Source organism: Saccostrea cucullata, unplaced genomic scaffold, assembly GCF_032062105.1.
Source record: "Saccostrea cucullata isolate Sc308-1 unplaced genomic scaffold, CSIRO_AGI_Scuc_v1 ctg17190, whole genome shotgun sequence".
NCBI classification, from domain to species: domain Eukaryota; kingdom Metazoa; phylum Mollusca; class Bivalvia; order Ostreida; family Ostreidae; genus Saccostrea; species Saccostrea cuccullata.
Window position 1 is genome coordinate 1 of NW_026938138.1, and position 9,657 is coordinate 9,657.

General features: G+C 32.8%; 1 long non-coding RNA gene and 1 other non-coding gene across 2 annotated transcripts; both read right to left on the reverse strand.

The window, feature by feature from the left end:
* Positions 1-1,035: 1,035 nt before the first annotated feature.
* Positions 1,036-1,228, reverse strand: LOC134249492 (U2 spliceosomal RNA). The gene has a single exon (XR_009988291.1). It is a non-coding gene; the product is annotated as a U2 spliceosomal RNA (small nuclear RNA).
* A 2,563-nt stretch (positions 1,229-3,791) lies between these two features.
* On the reverse strand, positions 3,792-9,239 carry LOC134249491 (uncharacterized). Its single transcript, XR_009988290.1, has 3 exons — positions 9,106-9,239; positions 8,826-8,917; positions 3,792-4,426 (listed from the first exon to the last, which is right to left on the reverse strand). It is a non-coding gene; the product is annotated as an uncharacterized LOC134249491 (long non-coding RNA).
* Positions 9,240-9,657: the final 418 nt, after the last annotated feature.

Sequence of the window (9,657 nt, forward strand, 5' to 3'; positions counted from 1 at the left end):
CTCTGCCTTCTTCCAGTAGATCGGTATGAATTCATGCGCATACATTCAATCATATTCAGACAACTTTGTCGGGTTATGAAATCAATCCAGAACATCAATTATTCAATTTTGTTTCAAATTAAGCTCAAATGAACTGAAAAAAAAATGTTTAACTCCCTGAATGTTGATTAGATTTTTTGCACTATTTGGTGGAAGCGTAGTGATTCAGTAGTGTAGTGACCGAAGCGCGGGAAATGTTACTTAACTGTTTAATGAATATTCATGAGGAATATTCATGAGACGAGAAATATTCTTTGCTTATTTTAAGGAACAATAACCGATCTAGCGAACAAAATATCAATTGAATTGACGGAATGGGACATGTTAAAAATGTACATTTGAATTTGAAATATTGAAACTAAAAAAATATTCATTATATTGTCTCTGAAAAAACTGCCGCTAGGGTCCCTGTGTGTTTACACAGACCAACAGCTATAGACTGTGGCTATAAATAGCCACCGTCTAAAAAGCAATGTGCTATGATTACCTGGATCCAAAACAATTTACCAATTGGTACAAACAACTGAAGCAATTCTTCATTTTTTCCCTCTCCTCTTTTGTTGAACGTCAGCAGTCAGCGGGACACTGTCAAAATAAAAATAAAAGAGATTTTTACTTAGATCATGAATTCTTGAAGTGAGGACACCAAATGATTTTTTTTTTGTATTTTTTCTCGTAAAACATAAGCCATTTTGCTTGTTACACTGTACACTATGTTGACAGTACTGTATGAAAGGACATTGGAAATATTACATCATTCAAGTTTTAGTTATATTTTTTTTTTACTCTTACATTGAAACCTGAACCAAGTACTTGTTTTCCACATCCCTCATACATTTTTAAAATATCTCTAACAAAGTCAGAAAAAATGCATTGAGAAGAAAATAACCATTAACAGTATGAAACAATTTCTTCTTGTAAGAAATATACTGAGAAAGGTACCAAAGGGAAAAGGGAAAGTTTTAACTTCTATTTAGTTTGAATTTTTCTCCCCAAGGGGAGTGGGCCGATCCTGGAGGTACTGCAATACCAGGCCAACCCGTGGCGAGAGCGGAGCAAGCCCCTGACATCTCACCTCATGCCAAAAATCAGTTTAATATCGTAGTTCCCATGTAGGGAACGTATCAGATATTAAGCTGATAAGAACAGATACTACACTTTGATCTTAGCCAAAAGGCCGAGAAGCGATACTTATACAGGGTGAAGGAAGGTTTAAATATCCTGAAGATTTGTCATGACTCTTATCCATACATATTTGCATTCTCTCATATAAAATTCTAAGTTTCTGAGTTATTTTCAAAAACATTTTGCCTTCTTTCCAAGATTTACAAATAAGTATTATATATCAAGATTTCTTGAAAAACTTCATTAGTTTTTTTATTTAATTTAACTAAATTATTAATAAATTGAATATATTGAATACCTTCTTGTTAACCTAGTTCATTTTCCTTGATGTTTAACATAACCCAGTAGAGGGCGCTGTTTACGAAAACTCTGATCAAGCAGACTTTTGACAAAGCTGTTTTTATATATCAATATTCATTAAAAAAAGTCAAAATAATAGACACTTTAAAAATTCTTGATAGCAGGGTCATGTTTTTAGAAATTGCACAGAAGAATAGATATTAGAGATCTTCAGAAACTAGGTTGTTCAAGACGGCAAGAGTTATCTCTCATGCATTAGCTCATACACTGCTGTGTGATAATACTATTGCTTTAATATATACACTATCAAACTTCCCGTCTCCTGCTCAGTCAGCCATATTTAAAAACAATACATTAGAACTGTGACGTCACGGGTGCTCTCCACACTCCGCTTCAGATCGATAACTATGAGATATGCTAGATGCGCAAGGGGTACCGAATGTTACCCTATTTTCGTATTATTGCGCAATAGCTTAAAACAGGAAGTACACACAATAACGAACCCGATGGTATGACTTGAGTTTGAATCGTCCGAAAGAAAAGTTTGAAAGGGTAATTTAAAAATGATATTGTTTACTTCCGGTGCCTTTTTTGTGATTAAAATATGCTAATCTAAATAAATTTTTACATATTTTATTCTGCTTTATGAAATTTTTGTGTGAAAAGAGATAATTTTACCAAGGTCATATAGGACACGTAGATTCATGAAAATTTTTGTTTTTTTGGGTACACTACCGATAAACATGGTTACACATTCATTGAAACTCAAAACTCTTGGTACAATTTAAGTAAAAATGGCCGCTGATAGCAAATGAATTAGCAAACTGAGTCTTATAAAGTAGAAATACCTATAGCATTATTGCAGAATGAAGGAAAGGACAACATTTTTACATCATATAACGTGTTCTGATGCCCTGTGTGAATAAAAAATCATTAAAGAATATTGTACAAACACTTAATAATATACTGCCAAGTGTTGTCTCAATAGTTCATATACTGAGATAGTATTTCATGTACTTTATTGTTGACCTGTTGAAAATTCTTCAGACCACCTGCCTTGGACTTCAACATTTTTTAAAATATCATATTTTAAAGTTCATGGGCTTTTCACAAAATATTTCTTTTCTTTATAAAGTCAACAACCACTAAAAAAATATACAGGGAAGTTGTGCTTTATGAAAAAAAAAAATATTTCGAGAATAGTCAGTGTCCTTATAATTTATTCAAACATATATTGCAGTAAAAGCTGCTGCTGCATGCATGCAGTTAAACACCTTCTAAAGTTTAATTTGAAGTCATTCCGAGCATTTTTAGATATGCATTTTACATGCAAACTTACAAAGTATCATAAATTAATGTTGACACTTACAGATGCGTGCCAAAAGTGAAGATAATTATTTTCTTATAAATATCATTGAAAACATTTTGTAAAATTACAGGGTACAGGTATTACAAAAAATCTTAGTTAACAGATTTTGCAACAAATTTCTTAAATTTCTGATAATCCAAAAAATTGCTGTAGTTGATAAAAACAAGTTGGAAAAATATTGACCATTTGCCAGTGATTTTACAAAATGTTGTTTTCAATGAAATTTATAGAGAAAAATATTTATAAAATTATTTTCACTTTTGACACGGACCTATAGCCTTGCTCAACATTTGTTAAAACTTTTTGCTTTCTAGTTTGCACCCATGGTAAATTTTTAAGAAGTATTGAAGTATTTGAATAGTCTTTATCTTTCTCTATATATCTTGATGATTGGATTTTCAGTTTCCAGTCTGATTAAAATAAAACGTTTACTAGTTCCTCTTTATTTTGAGTGTCATACTACAATCAAAATGAAAAGGAGCTGGTAAAGGTTTGATTTTAATCAGACTGTTCATTTCATAAATGTCATCAAGTTATCTGGTAAAAGATAATGAGTTTTCTGTACTTCTAGCTTCTCTGAGCACATAAATGTACATAAAATGTTGCAAATAAGTTTGTTCATATGCAACAGTTAAAAAAATTATTATTGATTATATTAGGAGACAACCACTCAATATACCAGGGGCTGGCAATATTTTCGGGATAGATTATTTTCATCAATTGAAGATATTGACAAGCAAAAAAAAAAAGTGATTATTTGTTTCAGGCCAACTACAGTTAGACAATTAATTTTCAACATTTACAAAGGCTAGTTAATTTATTCAAAATTCTGTTAGGCTTCCCCTCAGAATAAGATGGTTGTCCTCTTTTAATGGAAAGTACAGTATATCAGGGAGTTGCATATAAACATACTAATTTGCTACATTGTGTAAAAGATGATTTAAAAAAAATAGAAAATTTATATGAAATTTTATTTCATTTCTTCTACAGAAATGGAGCATGAAATAAAGTTACAGTGTATGTGCAGACTCTGTGGTGTTAAAATCCCTGTGAATTCAAAATCCCATCCCAAAGAAAACTTCAAGACTGCCATTACCTCCCTTTACAACATTGACATTGACAGTGACTCTAACAATATTCATCCTTCTAGAATTTGCACCGCGTGTAGACTACGACTGACAAGACACAGCCAAGCTGAAGATGACATTATTGTTAATTTACCTGTTTTGCATGAATTTTTGCCTCATTCAGACAGTTGTGACATTTGTTTTGTAAAACCTGGCAGACCAAAGAAAATATTAAAGAGAAAGCTTAACGTCCCATCACAGTCCCAAAAGAACAGTTTCATCCGACAAGAGCACTCTTATCACAGCGCGGACAAAGACAAGTCAAGACCTTCGACAGAGACGACAGACATCACATCCTCTGACTGTCCATCTTCATCCTCATTTTGTCCCCTTGTAAATAAGTCTGTTTGTGTAGATCATCCATCAGGTTCATCATCATGCTCCATTTGTCCCCCTGTAGATAGTTCCCCTTTTCCTCATGTAGATAAATTGTCAATTGTTGATGATTCTTCTTCTGCTTCTGCATCTGAAATGTTCAAAAATGTTGTTATTAGAAGTATTCCTGTGGAGCGCTTCTGTAATGCAGAAGTTGCACAATCTTTTATGTGTACAGTTTGTAGAGGTGTCCCAGTTGACCCCTACATTTCAAAGTGTAGTCACATTTTTTGTAAGGAATGCATTTTTGGTTGGTTTGCTTTGTCAAGTGCATGTCCTGTCTGTAGATCTTTACTTGATGAGAGTGAGGTGTCCCCCCTCCATGGTCAGCTTCTCCAAATTTATGATACATTGTTAGTGCATTGTATTCATGCAAAATGTTCAAATTCCCTGTTGATTAGAAATATAGATGAACATGAAAGTACCTGTTCAATGAGAGCTACAAAATTTTTGTATGATGTCACAACCAAACCCAAGGTGTTTAAATTACCTCTTCATTCTGTCTCTGCTAAGCATACACGTCATAAACGTCTGAAACCTCTTATATCTCAAGTCAATGAATTTTGTACAATGCAAGAAGAGAACAAGTCTGATGTTTTGTTTTTTATGTTAAAAGACCATTTGAGGGATATTAATGATCCACGTTGGAAGCAAGTTGAGAATTTGTGGCTTGGAAATGATAACACTCTGTCTCCAGAACAATGTCTTGCAATTCGTGTTGATCTTTTACAAAGTAAGGGACAATATAGATCCCAGTATGATTTTCTTTCCCAAAACAATGTTCATGTTTTTCAAGCCCCATGTAAAATGGAAAGTTGTGAGAGTTTGTTTATGCCCTCTGCGGCTATTTTTCAAGTTGTTAATAATGAGGGCAATGTACTATTTCAAAACTGTGAAAACCCTCACACAGAGCCTCTCAATATCAATGAATGTTTTATGCCAGGTTTTGTGGAGATGGCAACTCCAAACTGTATGGGAGCTAGGTTTTCATATTTTGAAGCTCTTTCTGTTACCCTGCAAGAACTAGAGTCTGAAATTACAAATAGTTTAGAAAATCATGGGTTAAACATTGAGAATGTCTTTTTTCATACAACTGTTAAAGATGGGTGTGACGGAATGGGTGAAGTTTCTGTTTATAGAGAAAAAGATTATAAAATGTTACCAGACAAAGCTTTTAGATTTTCCTTCTGTATTGTCAAAATTGAAGCAGAATATCAAGGCAAAATGTATGACGTTTTTAATGAGCCATTGCCAAATAGTGTAAGAACAAATAGACCACTTTTAGAATCTATTTCGGATGAAAACAATCATGTGTCAAATGTTGTTTGTATTTTACCTATTGAAAATGAAAGGGAAATTTTGATGCAAAATCGCATGCATGTTAAAACAAAACAGGGTTGGATGTTCCATAAATTTTCATTTTTCAATTCTATGGTTGATGAAAAGAGAGATAGGGGAGACTCTGGTCTTCAGGGTAGTGGGTCGAAATATTTATGTACACTATGTGATGCAGATAAACAATCTGCAAAAGAATGTCTTGGATCTTTTGTTATTAACAGGTCTGTTTCTGAATGTACAAAAATTGCAGAAATTTTACGTGTTAATCCAGACTCTTTATCAGAAAATGAATTGAAAAAAATTTCAAAAGGTGTCAAATCTGCCCCACTTACAAAAATTGAACCAATTCAGAAAGGTATAGATGCCACACATGCAGATATTAATTTAGGACAGTTTTTTAAGAAAGTTATTGTTCGTGAAATAGCTGGTGTTACTAAATGGGAGCTTACACAAGATGTCAAATCATTAGTTCAAAATGCAGAGTCTTTGTTTGATAATCATATGAAATGTAACTGTGGTATTAATCCCCAGCTTATGATGCCTGGTAATTATGCCAGAACCCTTTTTGAAACGCCTCATTCTGTTTTGTTGGCACTTATTTCAGATTCTGTCAGAAAAGAAAATCTGTCTTCTGTTTTGGATATATTTTTGAACCTTAGGAAAGTTTATAGATGTAAGGATCCTCTGAAAGAATGTCCATCAGATGTAAAAAATTACAAAAAAATGCTGTTGAAATGGGGACTCTTTTACTTGAAAATTTTGATTATGTAGAGTGGCCTAATTATTTACATAAAGTTATTGAACATGTCCAGCAACTTATAGAAGACCCAAATGGGCCTGGGTCAATAGGGGCTTTTAGTAGTGAGGGCAATGAGGCAGGCAACAAACTTTTTAGACATTTTAGAAAAAATCTTTCCCGACGTGGAAACACCTACGGCAGTTTGTGTGATGTTTTAAAACTTCATTGGCTTTATAGCAGCAAGGCTCTTTTTAAGCTTGCTGAGGTTGAGCACAAGAAAATTCGTTGTTCTTTGTGTTTTACTTGTGGTCATAATAAGAGAACTTGTCCACTTCTAAATACTACTCTGTAAATCTTCAAATGAATATTTCACTACAATATGATCATGCAGAGCATTTTATTTCATTTAATAACTTTGTTCATGATCATAATAGATTTCTTTTGAAATTTTTCAAATTTATACTTTTACATGTACATGTTACATGTATTTGAACCAAATTATGTAACATTTTATGTGTTATTAAGGAGTAGTTTAAATGCCCCTAACAAGTTTGTATATAAAAGTATATATATGTAAATAGATCAATGTATATAGATCAATATGACACATTACTCAGAAACTTAGATTCTTGTATGCATTTAGTTCAATGTGCCTGTCCAATAGTTATACATTCATATGATCATACAAATAGATATAAATATATGCACATTGAAACACGATAATGATCTTATTTCTTTGTTCAGTCAATAACAAGCAAAAAACAACAGGAGGTGCTATCTACAGTAAAAGCCCTTAAAACAATTGTAAAAATGATCATGTGAGAGATTTCCTCTTCTTACCTCTGGATGTCTTAGAACAAGTAGTACAAATAAATCTTTTACGACTCATGTCGATATCTAAAACTCCAACACAAAATTGATGTAACCATCTTTTACAAGTACCCTCACACTGAATCCAAGATATTGGAGATGTTTCAGTGGATTCAATAATTCTACAATCATTTTCAAAATCACATGGACTTGGTACCATTGGCTTACTAGTAAAAACAAAATATTGCAAATGCATACCACCACATATCATCAAACAATCATCAGACAGTGTACATACTGAATGACCAGCTGACCTAAAAGACTGGTCAAACTGAATATCTTCACATGAAAATGTTTCTACATTTAATATTGAAACAGAATTTTTGCCTTGAAGATTATTCTCATCCACCCCTCCAACAACAAATATGTGTGGGCCAATCACTTCTGTTGAATGGTATGAAACACCAACAGCAGGAGAATTTAATTGGCAAATATTAAAATTTCTGTGTAAAAATGCTTGTCAGAATCCATCTTCAAAATAAGTACATTTGATAACGGTATTCTGCGAAGATCATTTTCAGTCTTTGTAACACCGCCAATATACACAATAGACCTCATACCTTTGATATCCATAATGTTGGCAGTGTGATAAGCTCTTGGCTCAGGTCCAGACACAGAAAGTTTGGTCCAAAAGAGACTTTCAAAATCAAACATATAAAAACTACTATCATTGGTTACATTTGTAAATAAAGATGAACCAACACATGTATTTCTGTTTGGAAAACAAACGCCACCATGTAAAATGACACAACAATTAAAAATATGTGTAAGTGTATGTCCACACCTACCGGAGGGAATTTCACCCCCTAATTCTCGCAAAGAAATGCCACCTGGTGGCTGTACAATTTCAACTACACCTTTCTTGTCATTTAATTTGACAATATACAATTCATTTGACATAGAAAAACATGACAAATTGAGACCACCCCAAACAAATAAACAATTCTGAGGTGTAATATAAAAACCAGCACTTGACTGCAAGTGTGGAAACTGCCCACCTGAAAGCTTAATTTCAGATATACTATCAACATTGACATCATTGTCATCAACATCAAAGGATACTTTGTACAATTTGTTTGACATACTCCAAGTGCTCTCTTGCCCTCGTCTGGCACCACCAAAATATAAACAAGTATAACTATTGATAGGTAATGAAACATGTCCTTCTGGTGGAAAATAATTCAATTCATCTGCTGCGGCACTTTTTCTTGTAATTCTTCGCAGAGGATTCGTTGAATGTGATTTAAAAGGCAATGCACGGAATTGTTTGTAAATACTCATCATGCACAGTTAATGTATTAAATATAAATGAAGAAAAAACAAAAACTCCAGAACGTACAGGATAAATAAACAGGAAACAGAAGAGGTTTATCTATATCTACCTAGGGACCCATCACCAAGAGTATACATGCATAAATACTGTAATAATAGAATGTGTTCTTAAATATACATATTTGAATTATGTATTTTAAACATGTTAAAAATTTACTGGGGATTAAACAAAAATGAAATAAAGGCTGCATACATGAGAAATGCAACTTACCAACATGTAGGTTAATTACTGTTTTTATACAGTATGCAGTACAGCTGCTTATAACTTTAGAACTATAAAGAGTGGTGGATTGGCACTATTTTCTACAAGAAAATATAACTATAGTAAAATTCATGTCCACTGACCATGACATATCAATAAAAATTTATCTACATTTAATCAACATCATTGCATCATCGAAAATCGAAAGTAATACACCTTTCTTCATAAAACCTCCTAAAATTACACTCTCCTGAACACTTTTAAATAAAATCAACAAAATATAACCTACCTTGTACGTAACTGGAGCTTAAAAAACAATCGAGAGGTATCGATCACGACAAATTATTATGATGACGCCGAAACCGGAAGTGTAGGAGTTATCGTTCCTATAACCGGAAATAAGGCACGGATTATTGCCCTTAGACATGAATTATCGTTCTTAGCAGGAGACGCCAAATATAACGGAAGTTTGATAGTGATATATCCTGCATGAACAACACCAATATAAACTGATTATAGAATGTGTTGATAAAAAATCTAAGAAAAAGCAGTGCTCTTATGTAATGAAGATTATGCACAACAGAGCTGCCAAAATTATGTAATATAAACCAGTGCTCAAGTTTACTAAATGAATGATGATATATTTAAAAATTATTTTTGGTTACACTGGCGAAACTTTTAGTCACCATCTAGAAATGTTTAAGTCCTAAGCAATTATGACAAAAATATTTTTTAGGGAAGTCTCCATTTTTTTTTGGTCAGAAATCTCCATCAAGATTTATTCTACAGATAAAAAAGACTATAAGTATTTCGATCATTCCTTTCAAAAGTTTTTCAGTTT